Raw genomic sequence first — 23,114 nt, 5'->3', positions numbered from 1 at the left:
TCTAAAAAAAAGGTTTAAAACAAAGCAAGAGTAGAGAGTTCAATTTGTGAGGCATACACATTAGAAGATATTTCAAATTTCTCATCTATGTACTTTGAATCTCACATTCCAACACGTTACACTTGCCCACCTCATAATGATGATGGAGAACAATTTATTGTAGCTGATATACTATTGATATTTAAACCACTTGAGCATGCCTTTGGCAGTTGTCGGTCAAGACTCTTAAAAGATCAAGAGCAAGACGCAGTATAAATCTATATCATTTTTAATTGCTCAGTGATCGACCCCTACATCAAGTAAGTATACTTAATATGTAACACTAAGTTCTATACATGCATACATGGTATGATAATATAAATATTTGTTAAGTGCAGACGATTTGATCTAGAGTTGTGAAGAGAACCTCCACATCTCACTGATTTAGAAGTACAGAAAGAACGTGAAAACAAGTGTGGGTCATGATTCAAAGAGTTTGTAAGGACGATGACATGCATTCTTTTTGTGTAAACAACAATATCTTACTTAATTGGTCCTAATTACAATCATTTTTTATGCTTGTAGGTCCGCCATGGTGATGTTTATGATAAAGGAATATGTGATTTACAAAATGGTCCAACCAAAATTGTGCAATGTTATAACGGGTACATCATAAACGGTTATCGATTCTATACAAAAGACTATGGTGTAAACAAGTCAACGATGAATAGTGGCGTGTGTGTAAGGGTAGCAATCATGGTGAAAATGAACTTGACTACTACGGTGTTATTGAAGAAATAATGAAGTTAACTTATGTAGGCATAAATAACACAATAACTTTATTCAAGTGTCATTGGTTTGATCCCACAACAACAAGAGTTGACAAAGCCTCAGACATTGTGGAAGTGAATCATAAATCAAGGTTTGAAATATATGAACCATTCATATTAGCCTCGCAAGCTCAACAAGTGTACTATACTTCATATCTGAATATAAGAAAGTCAAATAGAAATGAATGGTGGGCGGTTTGCAAGGTTAAGTCTAAACTATACCCAGAGTATGATCAGTTACAAGAAGACAAGATTGCTGAAAAGAGTGATTACTATCAATCAGATGATATGTATAACTTCTTTTATGATCACGATGTCACACATGGTTTGCATGTCACATCTTCATTGTCTGATGGCACACATATGGAAGAATGTGATCCAAATAATATACCAAGTGGATGGACGCCCACTGAAGAAGAAGATAAAGATGACGAAGAGGAGAAGGAGAAAGAAGAATAATATGAAAGTAAAACAAGTGATGAGGAAGCATACTCAAGCTAGTAAAATACATCTTGTAATACATACCACATCACTTTCTCATGTGCTCTTATTTTTGTAGTTTGGAGTTCATGCTAGTCATGGTAGTAGTTAGCGGAATATTGGAGTGTGTTTGCTACAGATACATGTGTGACATTATTGTGATATGAATGATTTGAATGTATTACAATGTTTGATGTGACTGTATGCATGCTTGCATGAAGTTATTTTTTATTTGAATATGTATCCATGTTCATAGAATAGTATATCATGTTATATTCCATGCATACTGAGCATGTACATGCGCAGTTCATGCATAATTATAAAATTGATTCATGTAGGACCCCAGCTACTCATACACATCACAAGATAACACCGGATGCAGGTTCTTCTCAGTCTAACACATGATGACTCATTCAAATAGTGTATATCGATAGTCAACCATAAGTATTACATTGTTACTTGTCTAATACTTATCTTATAAATAGTGTATATCGATAGTCAATTTTTAATGTGTATCAATTCATGTGCAGCACGAGGTTGAGCCACAAAAAGTAATATGAGAAATTAAGAAGTCACTACTTCAGCATCTACGAGGACCGATCACTCAATAGAAAAAGTACCCAAAGGAGGTGTTGGAAAGATTATGGTCATCATTCATAGTATACAATCGTTTATCATAGATAATGTATTTCATATATAAATTTTTTGTTATAGTCATGTGCACTAACTTTTTGAAATTATTTGTAGGCTTCGAATCGCTTCGCGACTGCAAAGGAGGAGCAGGACGCGAGGACAGTGTGGCAGAAGGTGGTTGCCAATCGATTTGCCGACATTCTGCATAATATGAAGACTGGAGCAATAAAAGCAGCTGGTGGGATAAATGATCCACTAGGCGATGACCCTTCTACTATAAAGACGGATTATTGGGATGCAATGTGCGACAAGTGGGCGAGCAATAAATTTCAAAACCACTCAGCAAATGCTGCACAAAACCGAGCGAAGATGCCTGATGCCCATCTACAGACAAGTGGTTTTAGGACTTTTGAGAGCCACCAGAAGAAAATGGTAACTCATCAATATATATATATATATATATATATATATATATATATATATATATATATATATATATATATTGTCAATTTTATAAGTATTTCTACGATACTTCTTAATTGATTTTTTTATTATTTAATCATGCAAAAAGTCAAAAAAGGAGGAATTGTGCCTTACAAGGATGTGTTTATTGAAATACATAAACGTAAGAGTACATAAGAGTTCATTTCAGAGAAGGTGAGAGCGATAATGATATGTATTTATTGTATTAATAAACATTATAATATACAAGTTACCATGAATTACATTATCATAAATATTATAATTCTTAATTATTAATTCCTACTATAATCATTACTTTATAGGAGTCATATGAGCAGCAGATGGTAGAGCAATAAGGCAATGGCTCCACTCAGCATCCACTTTTTGATCCTGCTGCATGGGTGACTATAACCGGTGAACCCAAAAAGGGTCGTGTGTTCGGGTTTGGAAGTAATATGAACACCACACCAGTCGTTGCCTCCTCCAGCTAGGGCTCTCAGAGTTCTCCCGCCAACATAAACTCCCAGCGTCCGATTGACCCTGTTAATTCTTGGGATGGTGTTTGCCAGCTTATTAAGGACACAATGTGTAACTTTTTACATGAAACCATTTCCGACGTTGTCCGTAATGAGTTGTGCAACTTTTTTTGGGACATGAAAACTTTATCTGCATTCAACGTGAGCTCTGGTGCCTGTCAAGTATGAATGATTGAATCACTATGAATTTTTATTGCTAGCATTAGAACACATGTATGCATGATTGAATCACTATAAAAAAAATTGACTCCCTTAAAACACATATATGCATGATTGAATCACTATGAATTTTTATTGCTAGCATTAGAACATATGTATGCATGATTTCATCACTATGAAAGTTTTTTGACTGCCTTATAACACATATATGCATGATTGAATTACTATAAAAGTTTTTTGACAACCTTAGAACACATATAAGCATGATTTCATCACTATGAAAGTTTTTTGACTGCCTTATAACACATATATGCATGATTGAATTACTATGAAAGTTTTTGACAACCTTAGAACACATATAAGCATGATTTCATCACTATGAAATTTTTTTGACTGCCTTATAACACATATATGCATGATTTCATCACTATGAAAGTTTTTTCATGGCCTTATAACACATATATGCATGATTGAATTACTATGCATATTTTATGACAACCTTAGAATACATATAAACATGGTTTCATCACTATGAAAGTTTTTTGACTGCCTTATAACATATATATGCATGATTGAATTACTATGAAAGTTTTTTGACAACCTTAGAACACATATAAACATGATTTCATCACTATAAAAGTTTTTTGACTGCCTTATAACACATATATGCATGGTTGAATTACTATGAAAGTTTTTTAACAACCTTAGAACACATATAAGCATGATTTCATCACTATAAAAGTTTTTTGACTGCCTTATAACACATATATGCATGATTAAATTACTATGAAAGTTTTTTGACAACCTTAGAACTCATATAAGCATGATTTCATCACTATGAAAGTTTTTTGACTGCCTTATAACACATATATGCATGAGTGTGATACATAACACATTTATTTGACAGCCTTATAAACCATATATGCATGCTTGAATCACTATGACATTTTTTTGACAACCTTAGAACACATATCTGCATAATTGAATCACTATGATTTTTTTTTGTCAGCCTTAAAACACATATCTGAATTCTGTTAATGTTCTTCACTTTATTGCTAGTCTATGTGTCATTCAGCCATGTTACTTTGATTTCCGTAGATTAGGTGCATTGCATATAATTTATTTCATTATATTTTGTTTATCAATACTAATATTTCGGTTCTCTTGTAGGATGCTCGAGATGATTAGCGTTGAAAAAAAAAACACATGATCCAGGTAAATTGAATATTTCCAACACATTTATCGGGGTCAGAATTGCAAAAACAAAAACATCAAAAAAGTAGAAACACCTATTTAGCACTTATCATTTAGCATATTTCATTTGTGAAAAGATCACGTGTAATATGATTGTACAAATATTTGTGCATTAAGCACAAGATCACCCTCCATCTTGGGGACAGGGCCTGTGGGAGCCAAGACCTGATGGAGGGTATGGGATGCTTAATGCACAAATTTTTGTGCAAATCATATTTGATTGCAACTCATTTCATTTAGCACCTACCCATTACTATATATATATAAAGAGAGAGAGAGATGGGTACTTTTCCAATGTGTTTTTTCTGCACTGGTAAATATGTTGGGCAGGGTTGATTCACGATAAATCCACACCGGGATCATGTGTTTTCGATGAAAAAATGATATTTGGAGCCTAAAAAAATTTACAAAGATTTTAGACCATTGTTTTTTTGAACATTATAAAAACTCACCCATATGTCAGAATGGAACCCTTCAAGAGCTGATCCCTATAAAATCAAGTACATAGATCACATCTATATGGTTAGAATTTTAAAACAAAATAAAAAAAATCCTGAAAAACTCATTTTGCACATACCCATATATATATATATATATATATATATATATATATATCATGAATTCATTGGTGTTAAAAAACCCATGTACCTTTTTTTCTTTTGGGAGTACACTCACCTTCGGCCTCGCGGCAAAGAGCATGCACCCATAGGGTTGGAAGTCCTGAAAAAAATAGTCAATTTGCCATAAGGTTCCAACAAGCACTGTAAATTATAAAACGGATTCAGCTCAATTTGGCCTAAAACTAAAAGGTTCCAATGATCTCTCCTATTTTGGAAAGGCTAGCTAGGGGTGGGAAAGGTGTCCCTAAGCTAGCCTCTGACTATGAATAATGTACTGTGGTAACTTCATTATTGACATTATTTAAAGAAGTAAAGCTCCTTTGCAGGCTTTTAGGGATTGTTTGGGGAGATTTTACACCAAAGCGTTTGTAAAGCAAGCCCACTAAGATATTTCCATAAAAATGTATGAACCAATCTACTACTTTTCCCTTCTTTTTTTGCTTAAAATTTGATGGTCCACATGCACCTCGAAAGAATCAGACCAGCTTATTAAAGTACCATAAAAATACTACATTGGAATATTTCGATGCCATAATTGAGAGAAGTTATACAAAGATCTGCCTAATAGTCAGGAGTACAATAAAGATTTTGAATTATTCACGACACATTTAAGAGAAAGTAGAAATTGTGATAAAGATGTAATATGCTCAATTATGGCCTATTTTTCATATATTGTAATTTTAACTTTTTGTTTATATTTTCATTATTTTTAAGATATTCGTAGAATTTTGTGTTTATAAAATATATTGTAATTTTAACTTTTTGTTTATATTTTCATCATTTTTTAGATATTCATAGTTTTTTGTGTTTAAAATTTTTTTAAGTCCCTTGCTTGTTTGAATGATCAAGTGTTTGGGCTGTCACCCCAAATGGGTTTGGCGTAGTGGGATGGGGCCTAGGCCGCTAGGCAGGCAGTCTAGGTTCAAATCCCATGGGCATCACCCGTTGGGCAAGCAAAAGCTTGACAACTCCCTGGGAGCAAGGTGTTACACTGTCAGGATAGTGACCATATGTACGATAAGCAGAGCCAGCACGACTAGGTCTTTGATCTTGTGGGCTGTTTCTCCTCATGGTTAATTTGCTAAATTGAGATTACAAATTAACATTAACAAGTTGAATTTAGTGAAGGCAACCATTAGATTGGTGTAACTCGCCAGCTGCCCAATGGTTTGTCCAAGTAAAATAGCTACAGTGTACTAAGGATTTACATAACGTAGGGTGGGTTATTTGGTCAATGAAAGGCCAATATGATAACTTCAACAGGGTATTTGAAATGCATAAAAAATTTTGCTGTTGAATGTGATAACGAAAAAGTTTAGGGTTTAAATAAGCTGCACTTTCCCTACAATAAACTTTTCAATTTCAGAGTTATTTATGGTTTTAATTACTGAAACAAAGACAATACCATACTGCTGCAAGTAAGAACGACCGGGTTCTGATCTGCCTTTAATAAAAAAGAAAGATAATTATGTAGACTCGGTGGGCTTTGAAAAGCAAAAGAAAAAGAGAAGAGAAAGGATGGCCTTGTTGAGTAAGAAATGCAGTGCAATCAAAAGGGATGCGAGTGCTATTGAGGTATGTTTCTGGGCCCTGCTTGGTCACTCTTGTAGGTCAAAAAGCTGGTTCTTCATAAAGGCGGTTTGTTGGTACTCCACTAGTCAGTGGTGAACTAAAATTCTTGAATTTTAATTCTTTGCAGTAGTACAATTGGAAGGACAGGTAACTGCAAGCTAAAAAGAGAGGCTTTACTGTGGAGCACTGAGCACAGATTTTACTCACCTACAGGGGCGGAGCTAGGATTCATGTGAGGGGGGGGGGGGGGGGGGGTGGCAAACAGGGGTGTAGCAAAAAAAAAGATGGTGTGATAGTCTGGGGTTCGGGGGCAGCGCCCCCCAAATTTTTTTTTGAGATAAAATAAAAAATGGCTACAATTATTAATAAAAATATATTTCATATGGACAAATCAAACTATTTGCTGCAGTCAGGGCTGGGCTAGGACTGGACTACAAAAATGGATAAAATCTATTTCATATGGAATCAGGGCTGGGCTAGGACTGGGTTTTAAAAAAAAAAAAAATTAACTGGACCGGGAGGCAGGACTGGGCTACAGCCCAGTTCTGCGCCCCCCCCCCCCCAGCTCCGCCTATGCTCACCTAGTAAGTACTGAACAAGAAAACTTTTGTTAATAATGGTTCGGGTAAAGTGTAACAAGAAAAAATCACGAATCCTAATAATCCCACAGAATTTGCCTGCACTAAATTTGTATTGTAGGAAAAAGGTTGGTCATTCATTAAACAGGCTTAAACAAGCTGCACAGACGCTTTCATTTCATTCTTTTAGTAACGAAGGAAACCACAAATCGCCCCTGGTAGAAATAAAGCCTCGGGATACTCCACCCTCTCTTCGGCCTTGCAGCAAGGGACCCATCGGAGGTGTCGAACTTCAACATCCTTCAACTTGGAGCACCTTAAACTGACCCTAAGAGCCAGGTGTGCAGAGAGCTCTTGTGGGCATCATGCATGCATGTTTGCTTTTAGGGTGTCAGAGGGTTGAACTTTTGCTAAAATGTTGGGTGGGTTCAGACCTAAATCCGATTGAGAGGTGCTGCACTGGGTCAGGACGTGGTTGGACAGTAGGAAAAACCATACTTGAGCCCGATAAGTATAACGTAAACCAGACCCAATCAGTTACTAAAATAAATTTTTTATGTTTTTTATATTAAAAAATTATAGATCTCAATTGAAACATTCATTGGAATGAGTTTGGTATAAAATTTCATAAATCATACTTGGCTTTGTATGCTAATTGAAGCTTGAGGCACTGGTCCATCAAGTAAATAAAGTTTTTGTGATCTCTCCAGTTTCAAGAGTTTTGTACTTTGCATATTCAGGCATCTTAATACGCGATATATCCACATGTGTCGTTGTTTCACCAGTTAGGTCATTCCTCAACTGTCACTCCAACTTATCATTCTTTCATCGAACAACATCCAATTCAGTAGTCATGATGTTGAACTTTTTTTGCAAATCATCAAACTTGGTGTTAAGACTGCCAATAGACTCTTCGTATCTAGTGGTAAGATCTTTTACATAATCTTTCACTCCCTCTTCTGCAGTCTTAATCTCTTGATTAAGTACCTTAAAAGCAGTATTAATATTATTAACCAATATTTTTAAATTGGTCACGGTCTCTGTTAGCTTGACGACATCGCATACAAGAGTTTTCACACGATCATCAGCCATGAAATTGTCTTTGGGAGGAACCTGACTACCCGAAAGGATTTTCTTATGTTTCTTTTGAGGCATTCTCAACGAAGAATGTTGAATCCTTGTCTCATGCTTCAACAAGGCTTTGATACCAACTTATCATGAACTAAAAGTGAAGGCTTCTGTGATATGCCCTAGTGTACCCCAACACCAGAATGACCTTTTAAGTACATAACAAAAATTGAGCTAAATGTCACTCGTCAAACATGCAGGCATAATGATACAAACACACATACACAATCACACATAAAGAGAGTAGAGAGGCAAGAGAGCATAAAAGAAGACAAGAAAGCAGAGACTTCTATTAGCAAGTTAACGAGTACAAAGATACCCGAAATCACCTTGTACCTGAAGGTTCTTAGGCCAAAAGCCATTACATGCAGTAAAAGAAAACAAAAAAGGTAACTACATCAAAAGCAACAAAAGTATAAAGCTTGACGGTTCGTAACAATGACAATGAAACTTTGTAAAAATCCTAAAACTTGAGACTTAAACTTCATCAAGTAAACTCAAGTGGATCATGTGAAATCGCCCACAATAGTTAAAAAATAATGAGCCCCACATATAAATGGTGTGAAATATTCACTTCAAATATCTATGTGAATCAAATCAAAAGAGCATGAGGTAGTATTTTCGCTACAACAAAAAGGTAAACGCATTTGACGAACACGCAGACAAACATCACAATGAGTATCATCAAAGGAAATAAAATTAAAAGTTTGAGAAAAAAGTTTCAATTTACGGGAAGGAATATGACCTAAATGCCAATGCAAAACATTAAATGGGGCTGCAGTGATGGTAGACACGGCTGCAACTTTATTTGCTTCTTCTTTATTCAACTCCATAAGGTATAAGTCAGCATGCACTCTACTTACTCCAATCGTCTTCCTCGATCGAAGGTCCAGAATTTCATAATGAAAATAAAAATAAAATGACATTACACTTCAACGATTTGATGAATTTATTAATTGAGATCAAATTGAACTTGAATGATGGAGTAACCACTATGTGATCAAGATAAATATTAGGAGTGATGAAAGTTGATCCCGTGTGGGTTTTTGGAGAAATTGACCCATCAAGGAGCTTGACAGGTTTAAGATTTTCACACGGTTTGAACGTAGCAAGTAAATCAATAGAAGAACACATGGTATGTGGCTCCAATGTCGAATATCTAAAATTTTGAAAGAAAAGGTATAGGAGGATTAGCTGATATATTGGCCATTGATTGAGATTTACTTGCAAAGATTAACGAAAGCAACCAATCATATTGGTCTTTGGTGAACAATGATACCACATTACCTTATGAGCTTTCACTTTCTGATTAAATTTGGGCAACAATTGCGGATATTTTGGGAAATCCATGAAGAAAGTAACACTGGTCATTGGTATGTTTTAGTTTATTGCAGTGATCATATTTTGGCCTCTCTCGCTGATTTTTCCCTTTGACACGTCTATCTTGGATTTGACATTGAGGTGGATGACCTCCAATGTCCACTGCAGCAACCATGTTGTTCTCCAAACTCGGTGGTGGTTGCATATTTCTTTGTATTTCTTGAAGAAGTTATAAGCCATATTCACCATAGGCATGGGGTCCATGATCAAAATTTGACTATGAAACATATGTTTTATTTAACCCCATCAAGAATTGAATAAGACATTATTGATAATACAATTTAGACAATGCCCCTTGTCAACCCACACTCACATATAGGCAGCGTGATCTAGTTTGAGTGTTCATCCTAAAGAGTTTTCATCTTCATGAAATATGCTTTAATAAACATAGTTTCTTGACGTAAAGTGACAATGGACCTTTGGATCTCGAATAATTGAGGTCCATTTTTTTAGAGAATCTCTCTCTCTCTCTCTCTCTCTCTCTCTCTCTCTCTCTCTCTCTCAGATCACTGCAAATGGTGACTGCGGTTTCACTATAGATCACACTTTAGGACAAAATCACGAGATAAGGAGTTAAGGATCTAAGAAAGTACCATGTTCACACCCATGTTGTTACGGTGAAGGACATGGGTTCATGCTTTGCCACTGATCCATCAACAAAACCCATCTTATTTTCGGTGGACAGGGCAACCATCATGGCGCAGGGTAGTTGTCACCGATGAGTGGGCTCATCACCAAAATTTGTCTTGGTTTGTCTGAGTAATGGAGATATTAGGGATTATCTTTGAACTCAACATTCCCTTGACTTTGAATTTGCTCAACATTAGAGTTCTGAGATTGACTCATGGTGAAGAACAAGGAGACGTTGAGCATGATGAAGGTATGAACTCAAAACACATACATGAAGACCCGACTTGTGCTCTGATACCATGGGACGGAGACAAGCTTCACGTAGAGAGTAAAAAAATGGAATGTATTGATCTCATTTGAAAAAATACATGGGTTTTATATTTACATTTTGAAGTAGTCCCATATTTTTGTAGGATTTAAAGATAAAATGAAATACAATTTGTTACAACCGTTACACAGAGGTCGACCCGTGCTTTCCAAAACATTTCTCTTATCCAACTGAACGTATCCCTTCAATTTGATAAGCTTCCAGATCCTTAAATTGATAAGCTTCCAGATTTTTCTTGCCTTTTACTGTTGTTGTTACATGGTAAGTCGTGATTCAGAGATATGCTCCAGCCAGCTCGCATGCATGGCCACTCATCAGGCCAGGTCAAAAAGCTGATTCTTCATAAAGGCGACTTATGGGTACTCCACTATCGGTGAAATAAAATTGTTGATTTTTTATTCTTTGCATTAGTACAATTGGAAGCAAGAACAAGTATCTGAAAAGGAGAGAGAGAAAGAGTTTACTGTTGCAGAGATTTTACCACAGTAAGAATTGGACAAGAAAACTTATGTCCATGCATTGGGTAAAGTATAACGACATGACCAAGTTCACCAACTCTAACAATTCCGCTAAAATTTCCTTTTTTTAGTGGAAGGGTGCTTATGCATTAAACACACTTAAACAAGTTGCTTACAAAATGCAGAGGAAAGTATTTGGTACTCTCCTGGTAAAGAACCCCTAATTGGAATTCATAGTAGGATGATGTTCTAACCAAATCTGACCCATGGATGTATTCAACAAGGTCAAAATAGTAGGAATCAACTCTTGGATCATGTTTTTTTATGCAAAAATGTATATTTTATGAGGATTAAAAATTTAGTATACTGTAGCCTGTTGATTTTTCAACCCCCACAATATGTTGGAATAACATGATCCCATCACTGATTTCTACTAACCCAAACATGTGATCAAATCTGGAGGGTCAGATGTGCAAAAATTGTTACCAAACTCTGACCCTACCAGATCTAGTATGGGTCAAGATGGTCATATATACTCGACCTGTTGACACCTCTACTTGCTTGTATATGATCTCTCTCTCTCTCTCTCTCTCATTGTTCAATCCATTTTTTTATTTTAATGAAACTGAACCTAACACTGAAATGCATGGTGTTAAGAATTCTGGTTTACCAAAATTTGGAAAAGTAGGCCTACTCTGACTAATGCTAGCTGGTAAATGAGCAAAACTTGAGGCGTTTAAGCTTGGCTCATGCTTATAGTGAGCAGACCGAGCTGGGCCTCATGACGAGCCTGAGTTACTAAATGATCCAAGCTCAAGCTGGTTTGTTTACAAAAAGTGCACGTATTGTAAAGCTGAAAGCAATGGGATTTGAACTATAGACCAATTCGTATGATATATATGATATAGAGTAGAAAGAAAACAAGAGCCACTGATATACATGTACAATATTAATATTGATTATACCAAGTATTATACTTCAGTAATTTGAAAGAAGGCTTTAACCATTTGTAACGCACTTAGTTTGTGACCAAAATATATCAAAAGCATATTGATTCAGTACTTGATGAGCTTACACAAGCCGAACATCTACTTTTTAAAGTTTGGCTTGTTGAGGCTATTTTAGGAGTTCAAATTTACTCCTGATGAGCCAAACATGAGTCAAATCATGCGCAGCTCGTCTCTTCCTTCATCCCTAACTCCAACCATGCCTCTTCACAAGCAGTCACGGGTGCCGTGCAGTAGACACATGGTCAAATTACCTTGATGGTAGGTGTTTGGAAACTAGTAATTGGGATGGGAGTTTACGCATTTGGGAGAGAAAGAGAGACAGTCGCCCCCTTTATATTTGCACTAAAGAGTGGGTTTGATAGCTACCACCTAGAGGTATCTAGGATTTGGCAGCTACCACTTTTTCAAATGCATAAACTCCCTCATATTGCCAGTTTGCTCATCTATTGAACCTTTTTCGTTTACCATTCGATGAAGGGCCAAAGCTGCACCTACCATGTCATGTAAGCGTCGAGATAGACGTTTCATTGTAATAGTATTGATGTGTACAGGTAATGCCGTAGAAAGGAAAAGCTTACTTTTCTTCTCTGCCTTTTTTTCCCATGTTTTCCCTGAAGCATCCCAGAAGGTTACCAGATATCTTTAATAAGTTGGATTATTCAGTTATTTTTTATATCCACAAAACTAAAGCCCAGAAGTTTATAAATTTAGAAAGTATTTGCTTTATATAGCAAATCGAATGAGTTTAACTGCTTTTTGTAATTGTTTAATAGTCAAGCTAGAGGATAGCCCCATATTTAAGGCACGTTTGGAAGCAAGAAAAGCTCTCAGAAAAAAAAATTATGAGAAGTTTTGATATGATAATTTTTCTAAATGATTTTTTTTTTGAATAGCATGAGAAAAATAAAATGAAAAATCTTAAAAAATTGAGAGAGAGGAGGGATGGTGGTGGAGCTTCTCCGATGCAGTTTTCCGGGAGGTGGTGATGGCTAGATGGGTGATGGGGAGTGTAAATCACCATTTTCTCTTGGTAAAAAACATTACTCCACCTTTCTCTTGAGGAATGTTTTCTATCAAAAAGTGCACTTTTTAGGAAAACTCTTTCAGAAAAAAAGTCTCTCTCGTTTGAAAAGGTCAAAAAAAAAAAACATACGGTTTTCTTACCTTGTATCACTTTTCCTACATTTTTCTGGCTTCCAAATGTGTCCTTAGTGGTGGACATTAGAACGAGTACTTAACTTGAGATGGGTCTGTTTTGGGCTGCCTGTGCAGCCCGAAGCCTGATAAGTCTCTGGCCTGCCTCAGCTTTAGTACTAAATGGGCTGGGTTCGGGTAGGGATGAAAGAACATCTCAATGAAATCCAACCTGGTACGACCCAATTTGATCCGCCTCAAACCCAATCTGGTACGACCTGGGCCAAACCTGAACCAGCAAGGGCCAGGTTCGATTTTCGGCAGTTTAGAGACTGGTTCGAGTCAGTCTGATGTCCACCCTACCCATAGAATTTGAACATGATACTCCTCTGTTATGATAGTGCGACCTAACATCCAGCTACCTCATTCGACTCAAGAAAAGAACTTTTGTTGATTAATCATAAAATTGCTCTTCTTTTAAAAGTCAAATGTTAGTAAAGAAGCTTTCTAAAAGGTACTTGTTGGGTTGAATTGGCTCATCTAAACAAACAGGATACACATCGTGCTTTCCACCAGTATAAATTCCAATTTATCTCATTTATATAAAATATTGAGATAATAATAATAATAATAATAATAATAATAATAATAATAATAATTATTATTATTATTATTATTATTATTATTGAATCCTGTTTGTAAAAACAAGCTCTCCACTCAAAATCTACAAATTGACAAGCTCAAGTTGGATCTCAACTTGCACTCATGTTGTGTTCAATTATATATTATTCTTGATGGAGAATTATACAAAAAATGTTGTATCCCATGTCCTTGTGACAGACTGAGGCCTATTGGACAAGGGAAAACTATGTGTGAGCTGTCTCAGCCCATTAAGATGGGCCGGGCCCAAGTATGGTCCATTCTGTCTTAATGTCCTACAGTGGTCCCGGCAAAAGCAATTGGGCAGGGCCTCTTGAAAAATTTTGCAAGTTAAATTGGAGGCCAACCTAATTATCTGTTTGGGCTCTCCTCAAAATAATAATAACAATAATAACAAAATGTTTGGGCCATGCCTAAGCTTGATGTACAACTCCATCTAAAAACACACCTTTTTCATTAAAGCCTTGAAACGAAGGAAGAATCTATAAATATTCCTGTAATTTAAAAAAGAAATCTGCAAAAAAACTCATTCTTTTGATTAAAAAGGTTTGAACATGAAAAGTTATATTTAGAAAAGTAACTCAAATATGGGCCTAATTTTGTCGGATCTTGGGTTTGAATCACATTGATTACGGAATTTAAATCTGACAGTCCTTATATCCTAACTTGATTTTTAATGAAAAACGTCATATATATGGTTTTTCTTTTAACTCATTTTATACAGTTACAACCAAAATAAACCTGTATACATAAACATGCTCATATTGTTACTCAATTATATTCCACAAAGAGACCATATTAAAAAAATAATAATATACTAAGAATCATATTTTCAAAGAAATATGCAAATAAGTACTAAACCTGACTAACTAATTATGTTAACCATGAGTTACCCAAAACTACTATTACTGCTCTTGTATACAAATATGTGGGTAAAAATTCTTTCCCTATAATATGGCCTGTTTTTCAAGTATAGGGTAAATGATGGTTCCCTTTTTGGAAAGGAGAGGAATGGAGATTATACACAAAGGTTAGGGATAACTGTGCTCAATCTGCTTCAATATTGAAGAACATATAGACCGTTTGGCAGGTCAATCTAACCTAGCCATCTCACCATTTTTCTGTGTCAGATTGTGATGGCTTGCTCAGATTAGAGGTGTAGTCTGTAGCTGATTTTATTGAATAGGTAAGGTTAGACACAGCCCCATATCTTGTTCATAGTGACACCATACCTATAGTACTGGACCATGTTTGTGGGATCTCATTTTCACGAGTCACTTTCAATGGAAAATGAAATTATGAGAAGGTGAACCACGTGATGTCTATCGTCTCTTATGTTTGTATCTCACTATGGGAAAGGGGACAGGAGGTGTGAGTTTTCACTAGCATAGAAATTGATGAATAACAGATGCTGACTAATGAGGACAATTCTCAGTAAATTCTTCCTGAAATTAAAAATCATTTGGCGAGTTTGATTTGTATGTGCATGAGTTTGGTTCCTGGGTGAGGAAAAAAAAGGGCAATTATGTTGACAGCAAGCTAAAAAATATAACATGGCCAATTTACTGTTTAATTGATATTTTTTCCATTTGTTGCCTGTAAATTTAGGCGTCTGATTTTTCAGTAGACTCCGCTTGTCTGGCAGGAGCAGTTAGTGCACGTCACCTTGTGTTGAGACTTTGCATGTTCGAATCCCTATGGTATGGTTGTATAACTGGTTAGATTCTGCCTAACCCCAGCTTTCTCTGTCGAAAAAAAATAATTACATGGCACCTGAAAATTTTTCAGGCGACAACTTAGATAAGTGGTTCAACCAAGGCATCTAATTTTTTAGGCAATAAAAGGGTAAAATCGTCAAGAAAAAAAATCAAGTGGCCATGTTTGAAATATTTTGAGTAGTGAATTGCCATGTTTGACACATTTCTCTAGTTTTGGCCAACATAAGTGAGTACCATCTGTCATTATCAGGAAAAAAAAAAAAGATTCCATGTTTGCTTCAGTAGGGTAGATAATTATCACTTTCCTGTGAAAACATCCAACTTCCCATTGTACCAAAGTGACCAAACTTACTTTTTCAACTGCTTAAGAAATAAATTATACCCAACATTCCAGCCATCCATATATTTTAAATGAGTTCCAAAAGGTATGATAATAATAATTTTTTTTTTGAAAGGCAAGCTGGGATTAGGCACACCCCTAACAGATATCTCTTAAGCCCAATGTGGCAGAGGGATTAGAACCTGGGCCATGAGCTTGGCACAGGACCCCGTTTACCACATGGGTACCACCTCGGTGGTGGTTTGATAATAATAATTCATTAACTTTTCTTTGTCAGAAAAGAAAACTCTGCCAGATGCAAGTTAGTAACAAAATATTATCATCCAAATGAAGTTTGTATGGACCACCCACATCTTCACTTATTTTAATTACCTTCAAATATAAGCTACTAACCTTTCAACTTTAACTGAGAAAAATAAAACTGCATCCCATGTTTGCTTCTGTAGGGTAGATAATTATCACTTTCCTACAACTTTCCATTGTACCAAAGTGAACCAAACTTACTTTTTTCACCTGCTTAAGAAATAAATTATACAAAATATTCCAGCCATCCATGTGTATATTTTAAGTGAGTTCCAAAGTTTGTTTATAATAATTAACTAATCTTCCTTTGTCAAAAAAAAAAACTTTGTGAAATGTGAAATGTAGGTAATTAAACTTTCAAAACTGTCATCCATATGGGGGTTTGTGTGTGGACCACCGGTACATTCACTCAAGGCAAATAATTACTGAAAGACTCGGGCAGAAAGCCCAAGGAAACTGGATCTGGATCCCCCTAGTAACCTAATAACTGCCTGGTCCAGCAGGTGAGATCTTACTCCTGCTCCAGACCAAGTTGGTTCTGGATCCAAAGCCTGCCAGCTTCATCAAGATCATCCCCAGACTAAACCCTCAATAGACCCTTTACTAAAATTAGAAATGAAAGTGAGTTGAATAGGCCACAAATTGGGGTTGATCCACATCCACATCCAAGACGGGATGGATGTGGCTACATTTTTTGTGTAGATTGATCAGTACCCCAATTAAACTTTTTTTTTGAAAGAAATCATTACCCCAATTAATCATATCATGTTCCATATCCAACTGTATTCAACCATATCCAATCCATTTAATAAATGTACACATTCTTTATATTCATATCTTAGAGGCTAATAATGATCCATTTATAGGTAAGGTCATAATATCAATGGTGCACAACTTTTGTTGTTCACACATCACATGTGGATGGGAGGATTTTCCATAGTTGGTGTTGCTGCACATGCAACCATTTTTATGGTAAGAAACTATGATCCAACTACTCGAGTAGCCATGTGAAAAATATCATGATTTTATTTCAATATTTTCAAAAGCACTAATTTTAAAAAATGTGACATTTTAAACGTCACTTATTTTGAAAATATCATGATTCTTTTTTATTTTTGTTTGTAGTTTTATTTTTTATTTCTATATATTTAATTTTTATATACTGGTTTTTCCAGAGTTTTTTTTCCCCAAAAAATTCTGAACTTATCAGATCTTCCTTGGCTATATTTTTTGGAGAATGAAATTTGTGACATTGATGTGTAATTATGAGCTGGATACAAACTCGGATCGGAGTTGAATGCAATATCCGCAATTCACTTTGTGGTACATGATACATCCAAGCCCCACAAATATACTCACATAATATAATAGAATCTTTGAAGGCGCATTCGCCTCCTGCATGCTGCTGCTCAGAGGGATATTTGTATGCTTGCTGAGCTGAAATGGACTAATACGAATTTATCCTGGATCGGTGAGTCTAGATTGAGCAGAATTCTTGATTAAATGTGTTATGTTGCTTTCAACCCTGTGGGGTACGTATGTAATTTGGATTTGTATTGCATGGTGACTCCTTATCACCTGCATTCTACTGGATCTAACTTTTACTTTTCCCTAAAAAAAAACATGATAGGACCCATATTCCTGGAAAATGGATATGGGATGTGGAGTATTGGATCCATATCCTAATCCAGAAACCCATGATGGTGATGGCTTTGCCTTTTGTAACAGGCTGGAGCATGCGGTGGGGGACGGAGGCTTACGTTAGTGATGGGCGGGATTCGAACATGCAACCGACATCCAAAAGAGACGCCCTACAAGGCTATTCTACTGGCCACCACGACCAACCCCAAACATGGCCACGTCAGCTACACAGAAGGCTCAGGTGGGCTGTGCCCCTCCTCGCGGTCAAGCTGCGGGCTCCACTCCAAATCTATGGGGCCCACCACCTTCTCAAAATTGCAATTACATGTGCACCCTTTTATCAGAAAATAATGACATAAACATCCCTTGATATCTCAATCCCATCCCAAGTTTGGCGTGGCATTTGGATCACAAGAAGGGAATTGAAATTTAATAAGCACCATCTTTTTTTATGAGGAGGAACCCTCGCCGAGAACTAGGTCACTTAATGGGCCTGAAACGCCAGGTAGGTCCACCGACACTCAAGCTCTACCAAATGGATATGAGAAGCAATGAAGTGGGGAAGCAAGTGTTAAAGAGCGCAGTATGATGTGGGACGCAAAAAGCAGTTACGAAGCAATTATGTAAGTGCATGAAAAATGAAAAAGAAATGCATAGAAAGCACTATACATGCCAAAGCAAATTAGAAATGACATGAACATAAATACAAAACCATATAAAACCAACACCCAAGTTTATTATAATTAATTATTATTTTTTACTATAAATAACATATGAAGTGAGAAAACGTGAGAGAAGTGATAAGTGAGAGGAAAAGGTTGAGGAAGCAAAAAAGATTCAATTTGAGAAACAAAGAAGAAGCGAACTTCCGGCTGAAAGAAATTGAGTTTCTCATATTTTGGAAACGGGTTTCCCAAAAACATCTCCTCCTTTGGGGAAGCAAGGAGTTTCTCGCTTTCGAAGGGAGTTTCCATGGAAGCATGCTTCCCCATGAAGCTTTCAGTAACTATGGTTTGACCCTAGGGAGAATCAAACTTGTGATATCATCATATTTTGAACATCCTGACTCTTGACCTAACCAACTAGTTGACCCGAAGCTAAGAGGAAATAAACTTGGCTACCTACAACGGCCATGTTCCTCAAAGGGCTGCATTTGGATTTCGGGCTACAAGGATGCAAACATGGACATGGGTACAACGCGGATTCAGGATTCAAATATGTGGTTCTTATAAAAATCAGGGCACATGGATACACAATTTTTAAAGTTATTAATATATTAAAAGTATACTTTCGATATGTATACTATGTAAACATTTATTTTCAGTAATTAAAATTTTTAAAAATATTGTGTGTCATGACTCTTGATGAGAGGCCCCAAATTTGCATGTCCCTACGACATAGATTTGGAGTGTCAGAGAATTGGAACACAAAGGACGAGAAGTGGCAACGGTTTGATTCTTGTATTGACAACGTTGACTAAAACTCAATTGAAACAAAAGAAAATAAGAAGAAAGTGAAAATCAAACAAATAAACTTTACTCAATCAAGTAATCTTCTTTTAAAATTTCCATCTGATTTGTCGTGTGATTTCTTCTCATATGATTTCAAATCACAGGGTGGATAATGTGATTTGGAATCACATGAAGAGTGCATAAAGTGGCTCTAAATGTGAATTTAAATCTCATTGCCCCGATTTCTCATGTTTGCTTGCACATGAGAAATTAGTCAAACACAAATCATTCTCTCAGCATTGTGACAAAGCCATTGTCATTTTGGGCTAAGCAACCATGAAATTTCAGTTAAAACATGAAGAACAATAACATGAAAAAGTAAATAGCTGCAACTTCAATCGATCAATCAAACCACCCTCTAAGCCCGTGTATGATAGCTCTGACAAAATATCTAGAGAGGTATTAATTTTGTCTTTATTTAGCTTGGGTCCCAGATGTTAAGATGCATGCATTGAATGGATCGAGTTTTGGACTGAATCAAGCCTCTGCACTGCGTTGTATTAAGAATATCAACAAAGAGAAGGATTATACAAGTTTGAAAGTTAAGGAAACTCAGGATCACATCAAGGCATACATGATAACTAGTTGTGATAAGAATCAAGGTTACCTTACTAATGTAAAATCCTTGAAGTTAATTAGGAGATTCTCGTGAAATTAGTTGTGAGAGATCTCCTTGTACAAAGGCATGGAGACCTGTCTAAGATAATCTCAAGAGAACTTAGAGTGGATCGTGGATGTAGGCAGGATTGCTGAACCACGTTAAAAGTGTTATTTATTTTCATTTATGGTATCAGAGCATACCGTTTCCAGTGGTTGTATCCTCCTTATTCTGACTCCATCAGTGTCATTCAATAATTGTAATCTAGTTTCTATCAAACTAGACCGTTCAAACTATATTTTATGGAAAAGCCAATTCGTTCCAATTCTTTACACTCGTGATCTCATGAGTTACGTTGATGGATCTATGTCTGCTCGGAGTCCAGCTATTTCAGGTGTTGGCAATGTGGTTCCTAATCCCAGCTATTCTGCTTGGCTCAAGACTGATCAATTGATCCTGAGTTGGTTGAACGACTCTGTCTAAACCCATGCTTGCATTCGTCATAAATTAAAATCTCGAGAGATGTCTGGACAAATTAGCCAACGACTTCGTCAGCCGTTTGTATTCAAGGTATATGCAGTTGAAGGAATAACTTGTTAACCTTAAGAAAGGTAATCTTTCTGTCACAGGTTATCTTCAAAAGCCAAAAAATAGTGTTGATTCTCTTGCTATAATCCTTGAAGGACTGGGGTCTGATTATGAATCTTTTACAACGGCCATGTATACTCGGTGAAAACCCCGACTGTTGATGAATTTAGAGTCGCTTTGCTCAATCATGTGCAACGACTAAAGAGTTTATATGGTGAATCAAGTTTGTCAAACTTGAATCCATCAGCATTCTTTGCTGCTCGTGGAAGAGGAGCTAACAATTTCTGGGGAGGTTGTTTTGGTCGAGGTCAATATTGTGGAAGAGGTAACAATGGTTATCAAAATTAATCTGGACGTGGTTTTAATAACTTTCAAGAGAACAAAAACTTTCAGGATAATTTACATTGAGAGAATCATAATAAAGATAGCATTATATCTCAAGCATGTGACCAGCGAGGTCACAGTGCCAAGACATGCCCAAAATTTCAGCTTTTGCAGAATGAATTGGTCTCCCAACCGTTTGTTGCACTCTCTAGGAAGAGGGTGAATGGTTTCCCGATATAGGTGCAACAAATCACATAACCAGCAACCCAAAGCATATGGCCAGCTCCTTAGATTATCAATGTATAAATCATGTTATTATTGGTAATGGTCGCTATGTTCCAGTTTCTCAGTCTGGTAATGCTCCTATCACAGTGAATAATCTGCAATTTAAGTTGCAAAATATGCTATTGGTTCCTGAGATAAAAAAAAATTATTGTTTGTAGCTAAGTTTACTGGTGGTAACAACTGCTCTCTTGAATTCTTTTCATGGGGATACCGCATTAAAGACTTGAGAACGTGGAATGTTTTGTTCAAAGGAAAGATTGACGGCAACTTGTACCTGCTCGTTGCAAGGGTGTTGAATGGAGATGTTGCTCATGCTTATGTGGCTGTCAAGGTTGGCATAGTAGGCTTGGTTATCAGGGACGATCAACTTTGAATTATTTTCTTAGAAATAATGGTCATTTGTTTTCTGGTAGTAACATGATTTCATCTGTCCTAGTTGTTAGTTTGCTAAAAGTAGAAGACTATCGACCCTTAGATTGTATTTTTTTCAATGAAAAATATGATTTTTTAAGTCACAAAATTTTGTGTTTTGTCAACCTTTGGTCTTTGAATCGTAAAAAAATCCTGCACACAAGTCAGATTTCAGTGATTTAAATATTTTTTTAAAGAAGGAAAAATTTACTAAGCTGTGTAAAAAGTAAAGCATTGCAACAATTCAGCAATTGATGAGATATCGCCTACTGTAATAGAAAACAATGGCACGATACAAATGTCACAATTCAACAAATTCAGAAGCCTCAGGTACAGATTGGTCATTACAGAAATCATTGAAATAACCGATAGAGTGAAAGCCCATCCACTGACAGATTGTTGTAGAGAATCAGATTTGGTTCAACTGCTATAGAGACAGAGAACCAGTCACAACACAACAACTCTGTTCAATGTCGTTTATGGCATCCCAACTAGCTGAGGACAGACCATGGCCAGCCATAATACCCTGCTGTTTTCTCATCATACATACCATTGTTCAAGTTTGCAAGATCGACAGGTCTAAAACATAGCTTTGCTCCTTCCAATCTAGTCAATCGCCTTCCCTAGCCATTTCTATCGAGCTCTAGAAAAGATTTCTCATCTCAACCGATCGTGAACTACACTATGATCAATAATAACCTGACAAAATCTGCGATGATTCCTTTCATTCCAAATGAGATACCAAGCATAGTACACCCACACCCTCCAAACATATTTTCATTTTTTGCCACAACCATCAAATTGTGATGCATTAACATCCTTGGGAAAATGAACAGGTTTCAAAACATATTGAAATGGTTAAGCAAAACCCTAAAGAATGCACATTCTCAAAATAAGTGAGAAATGGTTTTCTCCTCCTTTGTACACAGGATACACCTGCTAACTAGATGAATACTATGTTGTTGAAGTCTCGAGTCAGTGTTAACTCTACCACTTCTCCATAGTGCCTTCTTAGGTAGCCAAGCTGCATCTAGATCGGAGAAGAACATATAGAGGGAGCATTGTGCTGAAATTTTCATTGTTAGAAAGTGACCAAAAGGCTACATCCTCCTTGTCAAGTGCCAAAGTATATTTGACTTGAGTAGCAAGGGTTGTCCATCGAGCAAAAACCAATTCTGATGGGTTTTCATGTAGAGTTAAGTCCCATGATCGATGCTTGAGGCGGGGGATCAAAGTTTCGTGACTCCAGCATACTTTCTTCTAAAGATTATATAGAGGCAAGGGAAGGCGTATCGAAGTCGCACCATGTTGCACCTGGGTTTTTTTCTCAATGGATAAGTTTAATGAATGATGTGGATAATATCCATGGAGCCTGATTTGTTCAGAACAGCTTGCATCAATAAAATCCAGAGGAGGGGTATGAAGATAGTGATTAATTTTTAAGTATATAAAAGTATATAGTGATTAATTTTTTTTTACAGAACGTAATACATATTTTATTTTAAAAAATGCAAAGCCGTATCGTTTTGATCATTTCAATCGATTGAATACGATAAAAAATTAT

This window comes from Nuphar pumila, chromosome 7 (genome assembly GCF_984573655.1).
Source record: "Nuphar pumila chromosome 7, dmNupPumi1.hap1.1, whole genome shotgun sequence".
NCBI classification, from domain to species: Eukaryota; Viridiplantae; Streptophyta; class Magnoliopsida; order Nymphaeales; family Nymphaeaceae; genus Nuphar; species Nuphar pumila.
The sequence above is the reverse complement of the archived record's forward strand: the minus strand, read 5'-3'. Positions refer to the sequence as shown.